Below are 21,030 nucleotides of genomic sequence, written 5' to 3' on the forward strand. Positions count from 1 at the left end.
TTTCGAGCAGGGCTCTCCTACCTCGATGACTGTTTGTTATTACCCAGTTTTGTTATACAGTATCATTGTTTTGTTATACCATTGTTATTTCCAATTGTAAAGCGCAACAGAATTTGCTGCGCTATATAAGAAACTGTTAATAAATAAATAAATAATTGCCTACCACCTGTTATTCTCTACTACAGTGGTTCCCAAAGTTTCTTTAATCATTGCATCCTAGAGCATCAGCATTTTTTACAGCACCCCTAGGCTAAAAATTTTTGAAAACATTCTGAAAAAATAATTAAAATAAGTAAATTGTGCTTATACATTTTGTCATTCTTACATTCAGTTATGTGGTGGTGGACAGGATTGCAATTCTGTTTGTCCAGTAGTTTTACTTATCACATGGACCATAAATAATTTTATTTGGTCCAGGACCATCAACCCATCATACCCCTGCAAGTATGATTATATCATACTATGTTCTTCCCATTATGCGATGCTCTTGCAATATTTGTGTCTGGTGTTATTGTTTTATGATTACAATTGAATAATAAGGATAAGATATACTAAAAGAATTATGAGTCATAACAAAACATCTGCTTAATGGTAATCTCTGCAAACAGACAAGCTCTAAATAGGACAAAATAAACATCCTATAATAAACATACTGCATTATTATATAATCATCTAATTATACAAATGAAAATGCAAAATATGAATGCAGTACATTTAAAACACCACTGACACTGCTATGATTTATATAGGCATCTTACTCATGATTTTGTCTTATCATTTATTAAGCTTTAGTAAACTGAATAAGTACGTAAAATTATTTAAAAGATGTCTAAAAGTAGTTACTGGCACAATGGTCCGGGTCCCTATAACAATCTCTTTGTACAGGCAGGGCCGGCAACAGACATCTTGGGGCCCGGTACAGTGATATCTCTGGTGCCCCTTCAGAGCAACGGAATTTGCTGCGCGATAAAATAAACTGTTATTAAATATATATATATATATATTTATCTATCTACAGTATACAGATAAATATGTATATCTCTCCTTCCTCCCCCACACACACACCACGGTCTGTCTCTCCCCAATAACTCCATGATGATTCCCCGCTCATATCCCTGCCGGACACTAAGTGGCATCTACTGTACTTGGGGCCCCTCTGAGCCCGGTACAGGTGTCCCCTTTGACCCCCGTCGCCGGCTCTGTGTACATGCATGTATAAACTTATCAGGTGAAAACAGGGTTTTGGTATCCCACAATGATAAGTAGTTTAAGCAGAAATATAAATATATAAAACCCCCAGAGCTGGCCCTAGGCGAAAGCAGTGAAGGCAAAAGCCTATGGGCATCTGAGCAGGCTGGAGGGCTAAATTCTAATTAACAATTTCGTGCTGCAGCTTTATTTCAGCAGCTGTAGCTGCAGTAGCTTTAGTGTACTGGTGGTGGCCGGTGAAATAAAGTTTTTCTTGTTCATTGTGGAACAGCGTGTCTGTGATATCATAACATCACACAGCACAGCTGAGACAGGTAGAGCAGGGGAGTTGCGGGTGTGGACAGCCAGAAGACAGCAGCGGGTGGCTAGAAAATATCAAAGAAGGTACAGTATGTGTGGTGCAGGAGAGACACTTGTGTAGGCTGAGGCTAGAGGTCTGCAGGGATTCATTCATTCATTATTTGAGATATTATATATATTATAATGAGTCAGGGTAATTAGCTCGGTAGAGGAGTTTATTTGGTGCAGCGTCTAGGTGCTAAATCAGGATTCACAGACAGCTTTTCCGGTGAGTAAATTAAATAATCAAGCTTTACTGGCATCATAAATACAAATGGACAGAAAATAACGAACACCTAGCCCCATGAAGGGCACTAACTCACTTCTCCACCCCTGACTATCATTGGGCAGCTAATCTGCCAACATAAAGTCTAAAGTCTCAGTCTTTTCAGATATACTGTAGTTAGCTTGGCCTATCTCGACCTCTGGCTTCTCCCACAAGGTCACAGTCCTGCTCCTGCAGAGTAACATAGGCTCTAGCCTACTCAGGCCCTCCGACCTGCTCACATTCAGGCTCTCCAGCCTGGTTTCTTCTCAGCAACACATAGCTCAGTCCGTGAGTTTAGTGGTCTTCCCTGTCTCCTCCAGGGTTAGACACTGACCTCCTGACCCTCAGCAGCTCCTCTGCAAAATGAGCTCTGACTGGCTTCCACACTGCCACTTTAACTGGACATAGAGAGTAGACCCCAGTCTGTCCTGTCTGCAGCGTCTTCCAGACTTACTCTCCACTGCAGCCATTAGGTATGGTCACACCTGTGAGTGGATCCCTGCCGCTGCACACAGCATCTGAGGCTAACCATCGCCACCTAGCTTCATTCCTATATTGATATATATATATATATATATATATATATATATATATATATAAATAACAAGTGGGGGGAAGCAGCGGCACTCACAGGTCTTGAGTACATGCAGTAGATAATTAACCCATCAGATCTCTATGTCAACATTTCAATTTATTATATAAATTTTCGTCAGGACAGCAAACTCACCTCTTCCTTGTATAAGAAGAAACATCCCGCCACCAAGACCATCACCGCGCACTGCTGCACCGCTGACGAGCTCCAGTGACATCACACTGTTGCGACATGCGCCTCCCATCGCCATTGCCGTGGAAACCCGCCGCCAGCTGCAGCGCTGAAAAAAATCAATAAGAGAGACATAATTCAAAAACGTACACAAGACGGTAGCCAAGCACATGTGTAGTACATTATAGATATATTATATACCAACACAAATATAGGAGGGTTATATATACTATTAAAAGAAATGTATATACTGAAGTATCATGTACCATTAGAGGCATTATGTATCAATATACTATAGTTATACTATTGATACATTATCATTAGCCTATATAAAGTAGGCCACAAGGACAATGTAATAAAACACTCATTGGCAACTATGAGACATAAGATCATTGATCATGCCCCCCCTAATATTAGAGGGGGTGACCGTGGAACCAGACTGTTGCAACTCGAGGCTCGATGGATTTATTCCTTACGTACAGTGGCCCCTTTGGGATTAAATGAGTCTAACAATTTAGGATGTTTCCTTTAATTTTCCCTTCCAATATTCTAATGATAATGTAGCAATAGTATAACTATAGTATATTGATACATAATGCCTCTAAAAAGTACATGATACTTCAGTATATACATTTATTTTAATAGTATATATAACCCTCCTATATTTGTGTTGGTATATAATATATCTATATTGTACTACACATGTGCTTGACTGCCATCTTGTGGACGTTTTTGAATTATGTCTATCTTGGTGATTTTTTCAGTGCGGCGGGTTTCCACGGCAACGGCGCCGGGAGGCGCACATCGCAATCGTGTGATGTCACTGGAGCTAGTCAGCGGTGCAGTAACGCACGGTGACGGTCTTGGTGGTGGGATGTCTCTTTATATATATATATATATATATATATATATATATATATATAGGTTGAGTATCCCTTATTCAAAATGCTTGGGACCAGAAGTATTTTGGACATCGGATTTTTCCGTATTTTGGAATAATTGCATACCATAATGAGATATCATGGTGATGGGACCCAAGTCTAAGCACAGGATGCATTTATGTTTCATATACACCTTATACACACCGCCTGAAGGTCATTTTAGCCAATATTTTTAATAACTTTGTGCATTAAACAAAGTGTGTGTACATAGACACAATTCATTTATGTTTCATATACAGCTTACACACACAGCTTGAGGGTCATTTAATACAATATTTTTAATAACTTTGTGTATTAAAGAAAGTTTGTGTACACTGAGCCATCAGAAAACAAAGATTTCACTGTCTCACTCAAAAAATTCCGTATTTTGGAATATTTGGATAAGGGATATTCAACCTGTATATATATTATATATATATATATATATATATATATATACAGAAAAATAGTGGAACTCGGCGCCTACAGTGTTCATTCAATCCTTACAAATCTATATATATAAATGCGAAAGCTCTCACTCTCTCACTGACTCATCACTATTTTTCTTATATATTAGGAAGCTGAAATTTAATATTGGTATTCTTTAGGTGGGAAATAGGAAAACTTCATAATTAGAATTCTACTAAACCTCCCCTAAGCGGATGAAAAGGGGGTTGACATAATAACGCCATTACTGATGCTTGGCTTGCGTTCCGTGAATGATAAAACCCAAACGGACAATCAAATCTAAATTTGGATTGCACCTCCAGTGTGTAGAACTTCATAAATTACAAAAATGGTCCTGTCACTTTTTACCGTATCTCTCACTCACTCTCACTCACTCACTCACTCACTCACTCACTCACTGACTGAGTCATCACTAATTCTCTTACTTCCCAATATGTTGGGAAGCTGAAATTTAACATAGGTATTCTTCAGGTGGGAAATATGAAAACTACATAATTAGAATTTAATAAACCTCCCGTAAGGGGAGGCGGCATGGCCATGGCAGCAAGGGAGTAGGACACATTCTTCTGGAGCTCCCCAGAACCTTACCCTAACTGCCCACCCTGCCTTGTGTCCAGGCACACATTTGGGCCACATACCTCGCCTATGTCCCTGTGAAGCTGCCGGTGGGCTGTGGCGCCGCCGTGTCCCTCCTGCCTGGTGTTACTGCTGCACTCTGAGGATCGCGGCCTGTGTGCACCGGGAGCCTCCTGAGCATCACTGGACTTCAGGTTGTGCACCCGTCGGCTGCCCGGCTCCTGTCTCCAAGGCGCAGCCTGACATTCTCCTGCATCGGGGGTGAGCGGTCTGGCCTCCGCTAGTGGGGGATTCCACGCTGCCTGCACCCTACATCTGGCTGTGTGGACCGGGGAGGAAGGGCCTCTTTGCCCGGCAGCCATCTTGAGGGAGTGTACTTCTCCCTGCAAGCACACCTGAACTGCTAGCCTGCTGTGACTACTCTGAGGGTGCAAACTCTTTGAGGCTCATTTTCGGTGCTCTGCTGCACAGCCACAGTGAGTAGGAGCTTGTTTCTGCCTCCATCCCTGCTCTCCTACTATTTTATATTGTTCCCTGCTATTACTGGGCTAGTGGACTGTTGCCCTGATTATAACCTCATATTGCTGCGCCCTTTTTTTTTTTTTTTTTTTTTGGAGTACCTGCATTATTGACTTGGGATTCTTCCTTAATATCTCTGTTATCGGCAAGATCATCTTATTTGTGCATTATGGTGAAAGGTGGTTCAGCTGCGGCTAAATTGGAGAAATTTGCCAGACAATCTGCAATTCAGGCTGCTGCCTACCCTCCAATGCCTGATCAGTCTGCTCATCCTGATTCCCCCTCTGCGGCGGGTCCCAGCCATAGGCACACGCAGGGGGGTTTCTGGTTGCCTGGAAACCCCTCTCCTCATGCCAACTGGCTTAAATTATGACAATAGCAATTATATATAATACAAATACTAGAGCTGCTGTCACATCATGCAGTTTAAGGTACAGAGCAGAGCTGCTGCGCATGCCCAGTGTAGCAGCTTTATCTACCAAGTTTGCTGTGAGTGGAGTAATCAATCAGTGCAATGGACCAGAGAAAAGCTGCCAGATAGAAGACACAGGAGCCTTATCATGATATGGGAGAATGTGTGCTTAGAAAATGCAGTACTGGTTCTATTATGTTGTGTATTTATTACGGTTTGTTTTTCCTTTTCCTGACCACTTATTTATATTATTTAAATACAGTCTATACTATAGACCATCTATAATGTTAAATATTAATAATGTATTCCATACAGTAACCAGTGTATAAAAAGACCAATGTGAACAATAATGTCCATGGTCTGTACTAGGTACTCCCACACTTGCTCCAGTGTTCTACAGAGTAGGAAATTATGGACTGTATTTGGAAACCCCCCTCTAGAAATCCTGCGTTTGCCACTGCCAGCTACTCCTCACAGCCTTCTATTCAGCAGGTACTTGAGGCTATTGCGGGCAGTGAAAAACGCCTATCTGACAAAATAGAAAAGTACAATGTGATCTCTCCTTATTACGGCAGGATGTGCAGCGTATCCGTGAACGAGTTGGGGAGGTCGAGACCCGTGTCTCAACATTGGAAGATATGAGTGGTCCCCTGAAACAGACTGTTTCTTCCTTGTCTCAGCAAGTTTCCTCAATCCAAACTAAGCTACTTGACATGGAGGGGCGTCTGTTTAGGAACAAGGGGGGGTCATTCCGAGTTGATCGCTCGCTAGCTGTTTTTAGAAGCCATGCAAACACATAGTCACCAGTGCTCGCCACCCATAGGGGAGTATATTTTAGCCTTGCAAGTGTGCGATCGCATGTGCAGCCGAGCTGTGCAAAAACCTTTTGTGCAGTTTCTGAGTAGCTCTGAACTTACTCAGCCCTTGCGATCACTTCAGCCGGAATTGATGCCAGACACCCGCCCTGCAAACTCTTGGACACACCTGCGTTTTTCCAACCACCCCCAGAAAATGGTCAGTTGACACCCATAAACGCCTTCTTACTGTTAATCTCTTTGCGATCGTCCGTATAAATGGATTCTTTGTAAATCCCATCGCACAGCAACGATCCGCTTTGTGCCGTGCAAGGCGCCTGCGCATTGCAGTGCATATACATGCGCAGTTCTGACCTGATCACAGCGCAGCAAAAAAAACTAGCGTGTGATCAGGTCAGAATGACTTCCAATGTCAGGTTCGTTTGCCTCCCAGAGATAGAGGAGGGTGCACACCCTGAAGAATTTCTGGAAACCTGGCTTAAAGAACTATATGGCGCAGCCTCCTTCACTCCTCAATTCGTGGTGGAACGTGCTCATAGGATCCCTTTCAGACCTTTACCACCTGGTGCCCCCCACGCACGTTCATCGCGGAATTTTTGCACTATAAGGCTAGAGACGCAGTCCTTCGCTTGGGGCGCTCTCAAGGCACACTCACCAGAAATGGTGTGAAGATATCTGCATTTCCTGATTTTGCCGCAGATGTCCAAAAACACCGGGCTTAATTCATGCCTATCAAAAGACGCCTTCGAGACCTTAACCTCTCCTACTCCATGTTGTTTCCTTCCAAACTTAGAGTTGTGGCGGAGGGGGAATCTACGTTCTTTAACACTCCTTGTGAGGCAGCTGCTTGGCTTGACCACTATGCACCGGGTGACCGACAAATGGCCCCGGGACTAATTGTTTGTATCACATAATTGGTATTGTGTCCTGGACCTATATATATTGTTCTGAGGAGCCACCATGCTTTGGTGGTATCCGTGTTATTGTTTCACTATTTTCTGCTATACATTGAAGTTATACTGCCTACAGTGGTTGTTTAGAGTATACTTGATTTTTGTCTTTTAGGTTTGGTTTAGGGAATAAAGTATGCCATTGTATACGGGGGGGGGGGGGGGGGGGGAGGGAGGGAGTTGGGGTTTGGGTTTGTTTCTCTGTTGCTGCTGTTTTTATGATGACTCTATGATTGTTCACTGCAACTGTCTATGGGGGTCATTCCGAGTTGATCGCTCGCTAGCAGTTTTTAGCAGCCATGCAAACGCTAAGCCGCCGCCCTCTGGGAGTGTGTTTTAGCTTAGCAGAAGTGAGAATTAATGTATCGCAGAGCGGCTACAAAGTTTTTTTGTGCAGTTTCAGAGTAGCTCAAAACCTACTCAGCGCTTGCGATCAATTCAGACTGTTAAGTTCCTGTTTTGACAACAAACCAGCCACACCTGCGTTTTTCCTACCACACCTGCGTTTTTCCGAACAATCCCTGAAAATGGTCAGTTGACACCCAGAAACGCCCACTTCATGTCAATCACACTGCGGCCACCAGTGTGACTGAAATGCTTCCCTAGACCCTGTGCAAAACTACAGTTCGTTGTGCCTGTACGACGCGTGTGCGCATTGCACTGCATACGCATGTGCAGAACTACCTTTTTTTAGCCTGATCGCTGCGCTGCGAACAAATGCAGCTAGCGATCAACCCTATATGCCCAGTATTATGATGGAAAGTCTGTGTGTGCCCTCCAGCGATGGATATCCTTAACTTGTATTTTGCCCTGTGTGAATCATGGGGTGGTATTCATGTGACCGGCGGTCTGCTGACCGACAGTCACATAACCTCCTCCACCATCCCGCTGGCTCAGTATCCCGATGGTCGGCATGCCGACCAACAGGGACTATTTCCACTCGTGGGTGTCCACGACACCCATAGAGTGGGAATAGAACCCGTGGCGACCGCAGGTCGCCACGGAGCCCGCAGCGTGGCGAGCGCAGCGAGCCCGCAAGGGGCTTGCTGCACTCGCCCCTCCCCGCCGGGATCCCGGCGTCGGTATGCTGCCGGGATCCCGGCGTCGGTAAGCTGGCGGTCTCGTCAGCCATACTACACCCGAATCATGGCCCTCATTCCGAGTTGTTCGCTCGCAAGCTGCTTTTAGCAGCTTTACACACGCTAAGCCGCCGCCTACTGGGAGTGAATCTTAGCTTCTTAAAATTGCGAACGAAAGATTCTCAAAATTGCGATTACACACCTCTTAGCAGTTTCTGAGTAGCTTCAAACTTACTCGGCATCTGCGATCAGTTCAGTGCTTGTCGTTCCTGGTTTGACGTCATACACACACCCAGCGTTCGCCCAGACACTCCTCCGTTTCTCCAGCCACTCCCGCGTTTTTCCCAGAAACGGTAGCGTTTTTTCACACATGCCATAAAACGGCCTGTTTCCGCCCAGAAACACCCACTTCCTGTCAATCACATTACGATCACCAGAACGAAGAAAAAACCTCGTAATGCCGTGAGTAAAATACCTAACTGCATAACAAATTTACTTGGCGCAGTCGCACTGCGGACATTGCGCATGCGCATTCGCGACTAATCGCTCCGTTGCGAGAAAAAAATAACGAGAGAACAACTCGGAATGACCCCCCATGTCTGTATTGAAATTTCTAGCATGGGATGTCCGGGGACTTAATAATAGAGTGAAACGCTCCTTAGTCCTCAAAATGCTTAAGAAATATGACCCGGACATTGCATGCCTTAATGAGACACATTTAGAAGGTAATAGACTGTTATCGCTTCGTAGACCATGGGTTGGGTGGGCATATCACGCATCGCATTCTTCCTTCTCGAGGGGTGTATCTGTTTTGATTAAAAAAAATTAGTACAATTTGAATTATTATCTCTGCAGATGGATCCCCATGGTAGATTCGTTTTTATGAATTGTAAACTGTACTTGCAACCGACTTTTATATTGGCTGTCTATGTCCTCCCCCCCCCCCCCCCCCTTTTTCGTACGATGTTTTACAAAAGGCTGCCACCTTTGTAGCTTCTTTTCCTTGTACTCCTGTTATCTGCTTGGGTAACTTTAATAACCTTTTAGACTTTTCCCTCGACAAATGGAGATCACCCCCCAACTCCATAACTAGTGATGGCCCCTCAAAATTTGCAGGATATATTGACAGTTTAGGTTGGGTAGATGGCGCATGGCGAACTCGTAACCCATTGTTACAGCAATTCTCCAGCTTTTCTAGAACGCATGGCTCTTTCTCCAGAATCGACCTGGCCTTAGTATCCCCTTCACTACTTCCCAGGATTACGGATGTCCACTATGAGGCTAGGGGTATCTCTGACCATTCACTTTTATTGTTGTCACTTAATGTTGAATGCCAATGGGGTCACTCTTACTGGAAACTACATCCGTCTTGGCTGGCTCAGATGGGGGCTGATGCTGATTTAGTGGAGCAGTGGGGGGAATATTTTACCACTAACATTGATTCTGCCCATGTGGCTGTTGTCTGGGATTCATTTTAAGCCTTCTTATGCGGCACGTTTATTAGAAGTATTGCTGCCATTAAATCATCTCGGCGGCGTACTGAAAAGGATTTTGAGTCTGACTGGAGTTAGAGATACAGTACCTGAGAGATGGTTCGCCCATTACCAAAACTCACTAGCAATTGGCTCAATCAACTTGGTTGGCCCACTTTGCAGATAAAAACTCCCATGGCCTTATGTTTCATGCAAATTCCATATACATGCAGGCTGACAGGCCTAATGGCTTATTGGCCCATTTAGTTCATTATGACCGCCCTGGGACTGTTGTCACACAAATGATTGTCCCTGCTGGTATCACTGTTAATACAACACCTGACATTGCACAAGTTTTTCTATCTTTTTATAAGGAGGTATATAGATCCAGGCTGTATTGCACTGACCGGGAACTGTGACAATATTTGGCGACAGTTCACCTTCCTAAGTTGTCTGTTGAAGCATGTGCCTTTCTAGACATTCCTATTACTATTGAGGAGATTTCTGCAGCCATCAGAGCCTTTCCTAACGGTAAAGCTCTGGGATAGCTATGAAAGCTCCAGGATAGCTACGAAATCTCTTAGATTTCAGCAGATCCAGGATAGCTACGAAATCTCTTAGATTTCAGCAGATCCAGTTTTACATACTTCACAGGACCTATATGACCCCTGTGAGACTCCACAATGTGCCCTAAGTGTAACACTACCCAGGGAACTTTTTGGCTTCTGGTGTGGGAATGCAGTGTATTACAGGCATTATGGATGTGGGTCAGGTTGATTCTGGAAGACACGGGTATAACTTCAGTAGTGCTTACTCCAAAGTTATGTGTTCTTGGAGCGGATGTCTCTGACTCTCTCTCCAAATGGGAGGGACTGTATGTTTATAATATGTGTGCCTTAGCGAAAGTGCGTATTGCCAGGGGGTGGATGGCACATTATCCACCTTTAAAATGCTAGTTAACGATACTGTATTTAAGGAACGCTATGTTTATATGCAAAATAATGCTAGCTCTAGGTTTGGAAAAATACGGTCTTTTTGCCTTGACTCTACACACTCTGCACCAGATTCTCCTCCAGAATTTTTTTCTCATTCTACATAGGGCTGTTGAGTACTATTGAGCAAAGATATGGAGAGTTTAGAGTGTATGCTTTTGGCATTATTGCTTATGCTTCATTTTGCAATGTAATTGGGGTTTATGTCAGCATGTTTGGATTTTCCCTTTTTGTCTTAGGTCTTACAGTGGCAAACGCAGGATTTGCATAGGGGGGTTTCCAGAACTGGGTGGAGCCAATCACGGGGGTGGGGACTGAGGTGACCCAGTATATGCTGGGTCCATAAAACTAGTGTGTCTGTGTATATATATATATATATATATATATATATATATATATATACACATACACACATATCTACACATATATATATATACCGTATATACACCTATAAATATATATATATATATATATATACATACACATATACATAGCATAATAAACTTGCATACACACATATATATATATATCCAAGAAGAGTTTAGGCACTCACCACTTCCTTGATGATAATGAATTTATTATACCTCACAGGTATATCTCACATAGAGAGGAACGACAGCATGTCAGCAAAAATGTCGATGTTTCGGCTCCATCCGAGCCTTTGTCAAGACAGACAAAATCACATCAGGCTGCTGGGTGTTAACCTGATGTGATTTTGGCTGTCTTGACAAAGGCTCGGATGGAGCCGAAACGTCGACATTTTTGCTGACATGCTGTCGTTCATCTCTATGTGAGATACACCTGTGAGGTATAATAAATTCATTATCATCAAGGAAGTGGTGAGTGCCTGTACTCTTCTTGGATATATTTTGGACTATTTGAGAGCCCTTTATGGAGCACCGCCCATGATGTAATTTGCAGCAGTGAGTGTGGATTCATTGGATATATATATATATATATACACACACACACACACACACACACACACACACACACACACACACACACAGTACACGTATATATACACATGTATATATATCATATGTGTGTGTGTGTGTTTATATGTATGTATGTATGTATATACATGTGTATATATATGCATGCACATGGATATATACTGTATGTCACACGCCATAGGCGGCGTTCACCGCGCTTACCCCTGCGTGCCTGCTGGTCTGTGTTGCGGCCTCCGCCTTCGTTGGTCCACGGGCTCCGGCGCCTGGCTGGCGCAGCTCCCGGCGGTTCTCCGGGGCAGGGGCGCTGCCATGACACCCGGCATCACGTGGGCGGGGAGCAGGTGACGTCATCAGACTGTTCCGCCAATCTAGCGGAGGCGGGAGATTCAAAGGCAGACGCCGGGCAGCGCCTCGGCGCCTGAGTATCGTCTTTTCCCCTGAAGTGAATGCCAGTGCTTCTGTCCTCGGCGGATCTCTCTGCAGAATACCCCAGTGTCTCCGGCATTTCCAGGTGTCAGTTGTTGCACAGCTTCCAGCGTTCCCAGCCGCTGCTGGGTTCCACTGCGCTCTTGTCACCAGTGCTTCTTGGAGTCAGCGTGGGCTGCAGGTTAAACGTCGCTCTCAAGTTATACAAGTCCTCAGTGTCTTTAACCCTCGCTCTCAAGTTATACAAGTCCTCAGTGTCTTTAACCCTCGCTCTCAAGGTATACAAGTCTTCAGTGTCTTTAACCCTCGCTCTCAAGTTCTTCAAATCATCAGTGTCTTTAACCATCGCTCTCAAGTTCTTCAAATCATTAGTGTCTTTGGCCACCGCTCTCGGGTTCTTCAATTCATCAGTGTCTTTCACCACCGCTCTCAAGTTCTTCAAGTCATCAGTGTCTTTGACCACCGCTCTCAAGTTCTTCAAGTCATTAGTGTCTTTGGCCACCGCTCTCAAGTTCTTCAAATCATTAGTGTCTTTAACCACCGCTCTCAAGTTCTTCAAATCATTAGTGTCTTTAACCACCGCTCTCAAGTTCTTCAAATTATCAGAGTCTTAACCACCGCTCTCAAGTTCTTCAAATCATCAGTGTCTTTTAACCACCGCTCTCAAGTTCTTCAGTCACCAGTATCTTTTACCGTCACTCACAAGTACTCCCTGGACATTTCTCCATACACTCCTTCTCTGTTATGTGACATTGTGTTGCTCTCTTCCTGCAATAAAGTCCTTTAATATTTTCACCAAACTTTTCTGTCAGAGTCCTGTATGAGGAAGACCTATATCAAGCCATCCCTGTTCCGACCCAACTGTGGTTCCTCTCCCCTACCATCGGGAGAACCCCCGAGTTCACAACACCCCCAACCTAGGTCAGTGACACTGTATGTACTGTAATTAAAATAAAGTAAACTTTTATTAAGCACTTACAAGTGCCACCAGGAAGACAGCAGGCTGCAGAGGACAATAGACAGCCATTAATAATACTCATGCAGCAAAAAAAAAAATATATTTTTTTTTTCTTTGGTGGAGGGGGGGTTTCTCGGTGCTCGGAAACCCCCCCTGGGTGCGCCACTGTCTTAGTATTAGTTTCAGTTAGTTGTAAAACTAGAAATTTTAAATTATATTGAAGAAGGTATAAGAATACACGTACAATTTTTTTTTCTTGAACAGATTCTTTTATTGCATTACAGTTCAACTGATTTTCTCTTTTTGATATGTGCTAGATGTGATTATATTGTAACTTGTTATACCTCCAATGTTTACTTATGCATCCGATTGTATGTACATTGCTTTTTCCTTTTTGTAATGTCTTTACGTGTAAGTATTACTTTCTCTACAATAAATAAAAATACTCTATTAAAAAAAAAACCTACGGGGATGAACAGGGGGTTTACGCAATGACATTACCGATGCGTGGCTTGAGTTACATGAACAACTAAACTAACCAAACTGACTAAAATTTGGATCGCACCTCCAGTGTGTAGAATTTAATAAACTACAAAAATTGTCCTGTCACTTTTTACCGTATCTGCTATGGGTGCTCCTCAGGTAACGCCAAGAACCATGGATTAATATTTACTTACATTAAGACGTCTCAAATTTACATCTCTAGAGATTTACCAAATTTTTAACACTCATTTATATTTACAACCATGAAAATCAGAAACTCCCATACGAAGAACGGATAGAACAGCTAGTTCTAAATATATGCGTACCAACAGTAAGAGTAATGCCAGCTCATTGCATTGTCTTTAAACCCTCTTCTCCACTTGTCCCTTTGTAAACCCTGATACGCTTTGAATTTGTTGGATCATGGGTATAGAGAAAAGGAATAAAGGTTGTTTATTGCATTAAATAAAGTGACTTGTGCTCACATTAAAAAAAGAAATATGCAGAAAGTCTTAGCTCTCAATAAAAAACAACATATTTCTATTTGGAACTCAATAAAGGCACCCAGTGTAAGGCAACACTATACAAACTGTGCCATAGACCACACAAACTCAAAGACATAAGGCAAAAAGATAGATTGATTAAGAAGAAAATATATATTGGCATATATACCCTTTGCAGTTGCAGTAATATGTTTGGCGGAGACGCAGTGGAGGTTTGGCAACTGACAGCTAGCCATGAATATCGTACATGTGGAGTTCCCTACTTACTGTTCTTGTAGACACGGGATGTCTTCTTATTTTTGACCACAATCATCCTCAATGCCCTTCTGTCTCTGGCACTTAGTTTACACTTTCCTCCATGCTGGTAGTTTAGCTGATATTTTTCCGGAAATAGTATATGCCATCATTATCTATGCTGTCCTCTCAATATCCCAAAGAAACTGGCTATTGCGGCCACATATGCACCCACTAGGTGGGCACCAACAATTTGAAAGTCCCTGAGCTCAGATATGATTCACTAACGCCTGCTCAAAACAATGTCGACAGAGATACTGAGACCCCGAACTAGAAACGAGCAGTCCGGATTCCACCGCTCTGAACTCCCAGGATTGGAGTCCACCAAGCCCTAGCTAGGTGTTCCTTCCCACCAGCCTTGGATCACACGTCGAGGCCGAATATCATACTCCCGGAGTCTGATTCTTGCGGGACTTGGATTTTATATAAGGCGCCACTGCCAGGTCTGCTGTATGCTGTACTGTACTCTGCTGTATTGGCTGTGCTGAGACTCTATACTTACAAGTGGCTATGTTCTATAAAGTGACTGTGTATACGGAGCACGCTGCTGTATTGGCTGTGATGTGTCCAGACTCACAAGTGGATGTTCTCTATAGTGACTGTGTATAGAGCATACTGGCCTACTCTCATGGAATGTCCGGGAAGCTCACGAAAATCGGATGATCCTTCCGGCGCCCGAAAGAACAGGCAAGTCACCTGATTTTGAAGGTCTCCCCGCCCGGTCACCCACTTAGTGAGTAAAGTGGATGGTCCGGGGAGTCGATGACTCGATTCTTGCTGAATCGCATCATCATAGCCATGCCCCCTGAAGTATAATGCCAGTAATATCGGCATTACAGAGTGTGTGGGGGGGGGGGGGTGACTTTAATGATGCGGATGCGGTAACCATGTCCCTTTCCACCTCCGCCCCACCCCTTCTATGCATCATAGCCCTGCCCCGCCCCCCTGCTGAGCTGACCTGGCTGCTCTCTCCCGGATGGGATGTAAGATGCAGGGGTGTCTTTGCAGGGAAGGGAGTTTCAAGGTGCAGGAGGACTGGTGCACAATAGGAGATTAAGGAACAAATGGTTAGTAGTGGGGTAAAATAATACCTTAGAGGTGGTGTAGATAAGGGTATTCAGAAACGGGAGCAGTGTCGGACTGGGGTATGAAGGGCCCAGCGGGGGAATGCAGTGATAGGGGCCCATACTTAGGGGTGTGGCCAGTCTACAAAGGGGGGTGTGGCCAGCCTCCACAGAGGCTTGAAATGTACAATAGTCTTGTGCAGTATAATGTAACATATCTACCATGTACAATACAAGTGCACAGTCTGGAACCTGATCCCTAGAGGAAGGAGTGGGCCCTCAGGCAGTGGGGCCTACCGGTGGTTTTCCCTGTACCCCTGTGGGCCAGTCTGACCCTGAAAGGGAGCATTCTACAGCAGCAGCAAGAAACCATAAGAAATGGACAGATGGGGGGTTACAACGCAGGGGCCAGAAGCCAAAGTGTCCATTCACAGCAGCAGGAGATCAAAGGGGAGCCCTGCAGTGAACAGCAGCATAGCCTGCCCTGACAGCGAGAGGCACCCGGGACCCCGCTCTCCCTTCCCGGCTGCAGATAGAAGTCTCCTGCTCGGACACATGCCGCATGGCAGGTACACTCGAGTTTGCTGCCTCGCAGCTCTCCTCCCACCACGTTGCTGTTAAGCAGGCAGGGGGAGAGCCAATCTACAGAGAGCACCCATGTCACCCCTCTCCCCGGCGCCAGCAGTGGAGCGCGTCACCTGCTAGATTGGGGACCAGGACACGCAATGAACCCCCTGATGCTGCGCCTCCTCCTCCCCGTGAGTGCCAGCGATCACTACAGCAGGCATGTGTGATTAGGGGGTGCCTGTGCGCACCAGGCACCTACCGTGCACACGCCTATGCGACCACTATTGGTCGACATGCATTAGGTCAACATGGTCATTAGGTCGACATGGAAAAGGTCGACATAAGTTTTTAAAACTTTTTTTGGTGTTGTTTTTTTCATAAATTGACGGGGAACCCCAATTAGTGCACAGTGTCCCCTCGCACTCAAGGTGCCTCGCTCCTCTACCACTGCGCACGGCACAGGTTACTATTCCCATTCGTAGTCCACGTGGATCGTAAAGTATGAAAAAGTTTAAAAAATATTTGAAAAACGCATGTCGACCTTTTTCCATGTCGATCCAGTGACCATGTCGACCTAATGAATGTTGACCAATAGTGGTCGACCTAATGACTGTCGACCCAAGTGTGGGCGCCCTAATGACCATATCCCGTGAGACCATGCACCTTCCATGAGGCCATGTCCCTATTTCATGTGTGTGCATGCCAAAGATGCACGCAAAAGCTCACACATTGGGGGTCATTCCGAGTTGTTCGCTCGTTGACGATTTTCGCAACGGAGCGATTAAGGAAAAAATGCGCATGCGCATGGTACGCAGTGCGCATGCGGTAAGTATTTTAGCACAAAACTTCGTAGATTTACTCACGTCTGAACGAAGAATTTTCATCGTTGAAGTGATCGGACTGACTGACCATTTTCTGGGAGTGTGCGGAAAAACGCAGGCGTGCCAGGATAAAACGTGGGAGTGTCTGGAGAAACGGGGGAGTGGCTGGCCGAACGCAGGGCGTGTTTGTGACGTCAAACCAGGAACGAAACGGCCTGAGCTGATCGCAGTGTAGGAGTAAGTCTCGAGCTACTCAGAAACTGCTAAGAATTTTCTATTCGCAATTCTGCTAATCTTTCGTTCGCTATTCTGCTAAGCTAAGATACACTCCCAGAGGGCGGCGGCCTAGCATGTGCAATGCTGCTAAAAGCAGCTAGCGAGCGAACAACTAGGAATGACCCCCATGGGGTGGGTTACAAAAAAACTTGCTTAAGGCAACAAATTGGTCAGGGACAGCTTTGAAAACCCCTCTAACTTTACCATTTAAGCAAATTCACATTTTTCACAATTGACTATTAGAGTTTTTATTTAATTTTGCTTAAATGAATTTGACCAGAAGAAAGATACAATTCCACTTATACAGAAATTATCTGCGCATGCAGCTATATATACCCTCTGTGAGGAGCCGAGGACCGTTGTTCATTCACTACAGAACCCACATACCCAATATTACTGCAATATACAGTACACTGCTTGTGCACTAGCAAAATCAAGATACTAACATAAGTTATAACAATAGTATATGCAGTCACAGTTCCAGAACAACTTTGAGTATTTTGTATGTCAAGGCTACTAAACAAGATGTAAAAATAACAGGAAGTTCAGGCTGCCACGTGAGCAGGTCTTAACGCTAATAATAACAACACCTAGAGTTAGTTTGTAAACTAGTTCAAAATCTCAAGAAAATAAAAATGAATATTTCACTAGCACTACTATACTGCCATCTCCTGGGCGAACCTAATGTTTACACAGATAGTTAGTTTCAGTAAAAATAAAACAGGCATAAAATGTAATGCAGCATTCTTTGCACACTAATATGAAAGAACTACAGTTAAAATGAACTATTAAGGAGCACTTTATACTGTAACAAACACAAAAGTATAATTGTAAAGTAAATATAATACAAAATGTGATCAGGTTTTCAAACAATAATAAAAATAACAACAGCCCATGGTATTCATGTACAACCTTAAAGGGGCCCATATACCTAAAGCTTTATCTTCCAATCTGGCTGTTTGGAACGAAAATCTGGCAATGGCATCCATGTCATTTGCTCCCATCCTTTACCAGATTGTTCGTTCCAACCAGCCAGATTGGAAGATAAAGCTTTAGGTGTATGGGAACCTTAATTCTTCATAAAAATGAAGCTAGTAACTTAGGCCCTCAGTCCGAGTTGTTCGCTCGTTGCCGAGTTTCGCTATATTGCGATTAGTCACTTACTGCGCATGCGCAAGGTTCGCAGAGCGCATGCGCTTAGTTATTTTACTGAAAAGTTAGGTATTTAACTCACGGCATAACAAGGATTTTTCATCGTTCTGGTGATCGTAGTGTGATTGCCAGGAAGTGGGTGTTTCTGGGCGTAAACTTGCCGTTTTATGGGAGTGTGCGAAAAAACGCTGGCGTTTCTGGGAAAAACGCGGGAGTGTCTGGAGAAACGGGAGAGTGTCTGGGCGAACGTTGGGTGTGTTTGTGACGTCAAACCAGGAACGAAACTGACTGAACTGATCGCAATGTAAGAGTAAGTCTGGAGCAACTCAGAAACTGCTAAGAAATTTCTATTCGCAATTCTGCTAATCTTTCGTTCGCAATTCTGCTAAACTAAGATACACTCCCAGAGGGCGGCGGCTTAGCATGTGCAATGCTGCTAAAAGCAGCTAGCGAGCGAACAACTCGGAATGAGGGCCTTACTTTACTTCCTCAACCTAAAATAATGTATGTGGAGAAGAAGGGTTATTACTTTGATTGTGATTTTTCTTAACTTTAAGAGGCCTATTTATTAACCTAATTCCCCTGAAAATCAACTTTCAGAAGCACTGTACTGACAATTAAGCATACAGTACTTGTCTACTTTTGAAAACCAGAATCAGGGAGATTACATTAGGATGTTCCGAGGGGGCGAGTCATACTCTGGCCAAAGAGCGTGTTTAGTTCCATAAATGGGCGTGTCTATGCTTAAATGCTTGCTGTTTCGAGATATTTCTATACAACATTAGTAACAATATATTTTGGGAAGTTTTACAAGTATTGATATTAACATTGCTGTCTGCAATATTTGGTTTCTTGTTTGTAATATATATTCGCTGTGATATTTCTTTTCCTCTCACTCAGCACAATATACATGATAAATGTGATGCCTGTGCAATAATTCCAAATGCAAGTTGACATTGTGTGAATTCACCCCTAAGCATATAAGAAAATAATGATTTTTGTGTATTAAATGTTATTTTATTGTGAACATTGGACTGTATCTTGTAGGCACTACCTATATTTATTGGATGTGCTGTTTTCCATACCATTACAGCATTATCCAAATTATTACAGACACCAGATACTCTAATTAGACAAATGTGTTTAACTAAAGAAAGAATCTTACCCTAACAACAGAAGCAGATGCTATAGATTAGTGCACTGCACATCAGCAAAGATAAGGGAGGTCATTCCGAGTTGATCGCTAGCTGCCGTTGTTCGCTGCGCAGCGATCAGTGAAAAAAATGGCTAATCTGCGCATGCGTATGCACCGCAATGCGCACGCGCGTCGTACGGGTACGAAGTCCTTTGTGGTTTTGCACTGGTTCTAGCGTTGATTCCAATCGCACAGCCGAACGCAAGGAGATTGACAGGAAGAGGGCGTTTCTGGGTGTCAACTGACCATTTTCTGGGAGTGTTAGGAAAAACGCAGGCATGACCGGGCGTTTGCTGGGTGGGTATCTGACGTCATTATCGCGTCATTCGTCGCAGCCATCATCGCACAGAATAAGTAACTACAGGGCTGGTCTTGTTCTGCACAAAATGTGTTTGCAGCCGCTCTGCTGCACAGGCGTTCGCACTCCTGCAAAGCGAAAATACACTCCCCCGTGGGCGGTGACTATGCGTTTGCATGGCTGCTAAAAACTGCTAGCCAGCGATCAACTCAGACTGACCCCCAAGAACTGAAGGGTATGGGGTCAGCATACTGCTCATCAGTATCCCGGCTGTCACAATGCCGACACCGGGATCCCAACAAGGGCACCGTGCCACCGTAGTTATACTGGCGAGGTAGGTGATACCCCTGTATAGGTGTTCACGAGCCCGCAAGGGGCTTCGTTGTGCTTGCCCCCCTGCCGGCATTCTACCGCTCGGGATGCCGATGTCAGTATACTGACATTCGGCATCCCGTGCGGCGGTAAAATACATACCGCTCCCAACTGAAGACCCTGTGTCTAATCATGTGCTGCTGTCTCTCTCTCCTGTCAGTGTCAGGGGTTCCCAGAAGGGGGGGGGGATAATGAGAGTCATCAGCAGTGACTCCTGAACAGCTACAGCAAATCACTGTTCTTGCAAAGTGTCGCCCCTGGAAGAATCTGAACAATCAGTGAGAACTGACCTACAAAGCAAGGTAGCAGGAGTTTTATGGCTGAAATGGGAATGCAACTATGCAAATAAGCAGTGTTGAATATCTCCTATAAATTGGAGGTAAGCAATGCAATATGCATTGTTATTTATCAGGTAAAAAATCCTCAAAATTAATAAATACACATTGGGCGATATTCAATTGTTTATCGCTCCCGATCTCTCATAACAAGTGATGGGAGATCTGGTGGGGGTGGGGGGCGATATGTAATTGTTTCTTTTTTATCGAACTTGTCACACCCACGTAAAGCAGCTAAACCTAACCAAACCAATGGGCGCGTCACAAAAAGTATAGTTTGGGCACTCAGACGAGTCACTTTTCGCTCATTTTAACTCGCCACCCCCGAATGGAGCAACAGTTGAATAGCTCTGTTGGGCGCCATCTACCAGCTGCTGGCAAAAGAGACAATTGAATATTCAAAGCAGTGTACGGTAAGGGAAGCAGTTTAATATATAGTGTATGTGGGCCTTGTATTAGACACCTTATTGGAATATAGGCCCTCATTCCGAGTTGATCGGTCGCAAGGCGAATTTAGCAGAGTTACACACGCTAAGCCGCCGCCTACT

At 44.2% G+C, this 21,030-nt stretch overlaps 1 protein-coding gene across 1 annotated transcript in view; it reads left to right on the forward strand.

Annotated features, from left to right (window-relative positions):
• Positions 1–1,505: 1,505 nt before the first annotated feature.
• DDX20 (DEAD-box helicase 20) overlaps positions 1,506–21,030 on the forward strand; it is a 314,615-nt gene continuing 295,090 nt past the window's right edge. Inside the window, exon 1 of the mRNA XM_063955364.1 lies at positions 1,506–1,593. The gene's annotated coding sequence lies outside the window, so the exon portion shown is untranslated. The remainder of the gene's footprint in view (positions 1,594–21,030) is intronic.

This window comes from Pseudophryne corroboree, chromosome 2 (assembly GCF_028390025.1).
Source record: "Pseudophryne corroboree isolate aPseCor3 chromosome 2, aPseCor3.hap2, whole genome shotgun sequence".
Lineage (NCBI taxonomy): Eukaryota > Metazoa > Chordata > Amphibia > Anura > Myobatrachidae > Pseudophryne > Pseudophryne corroboree.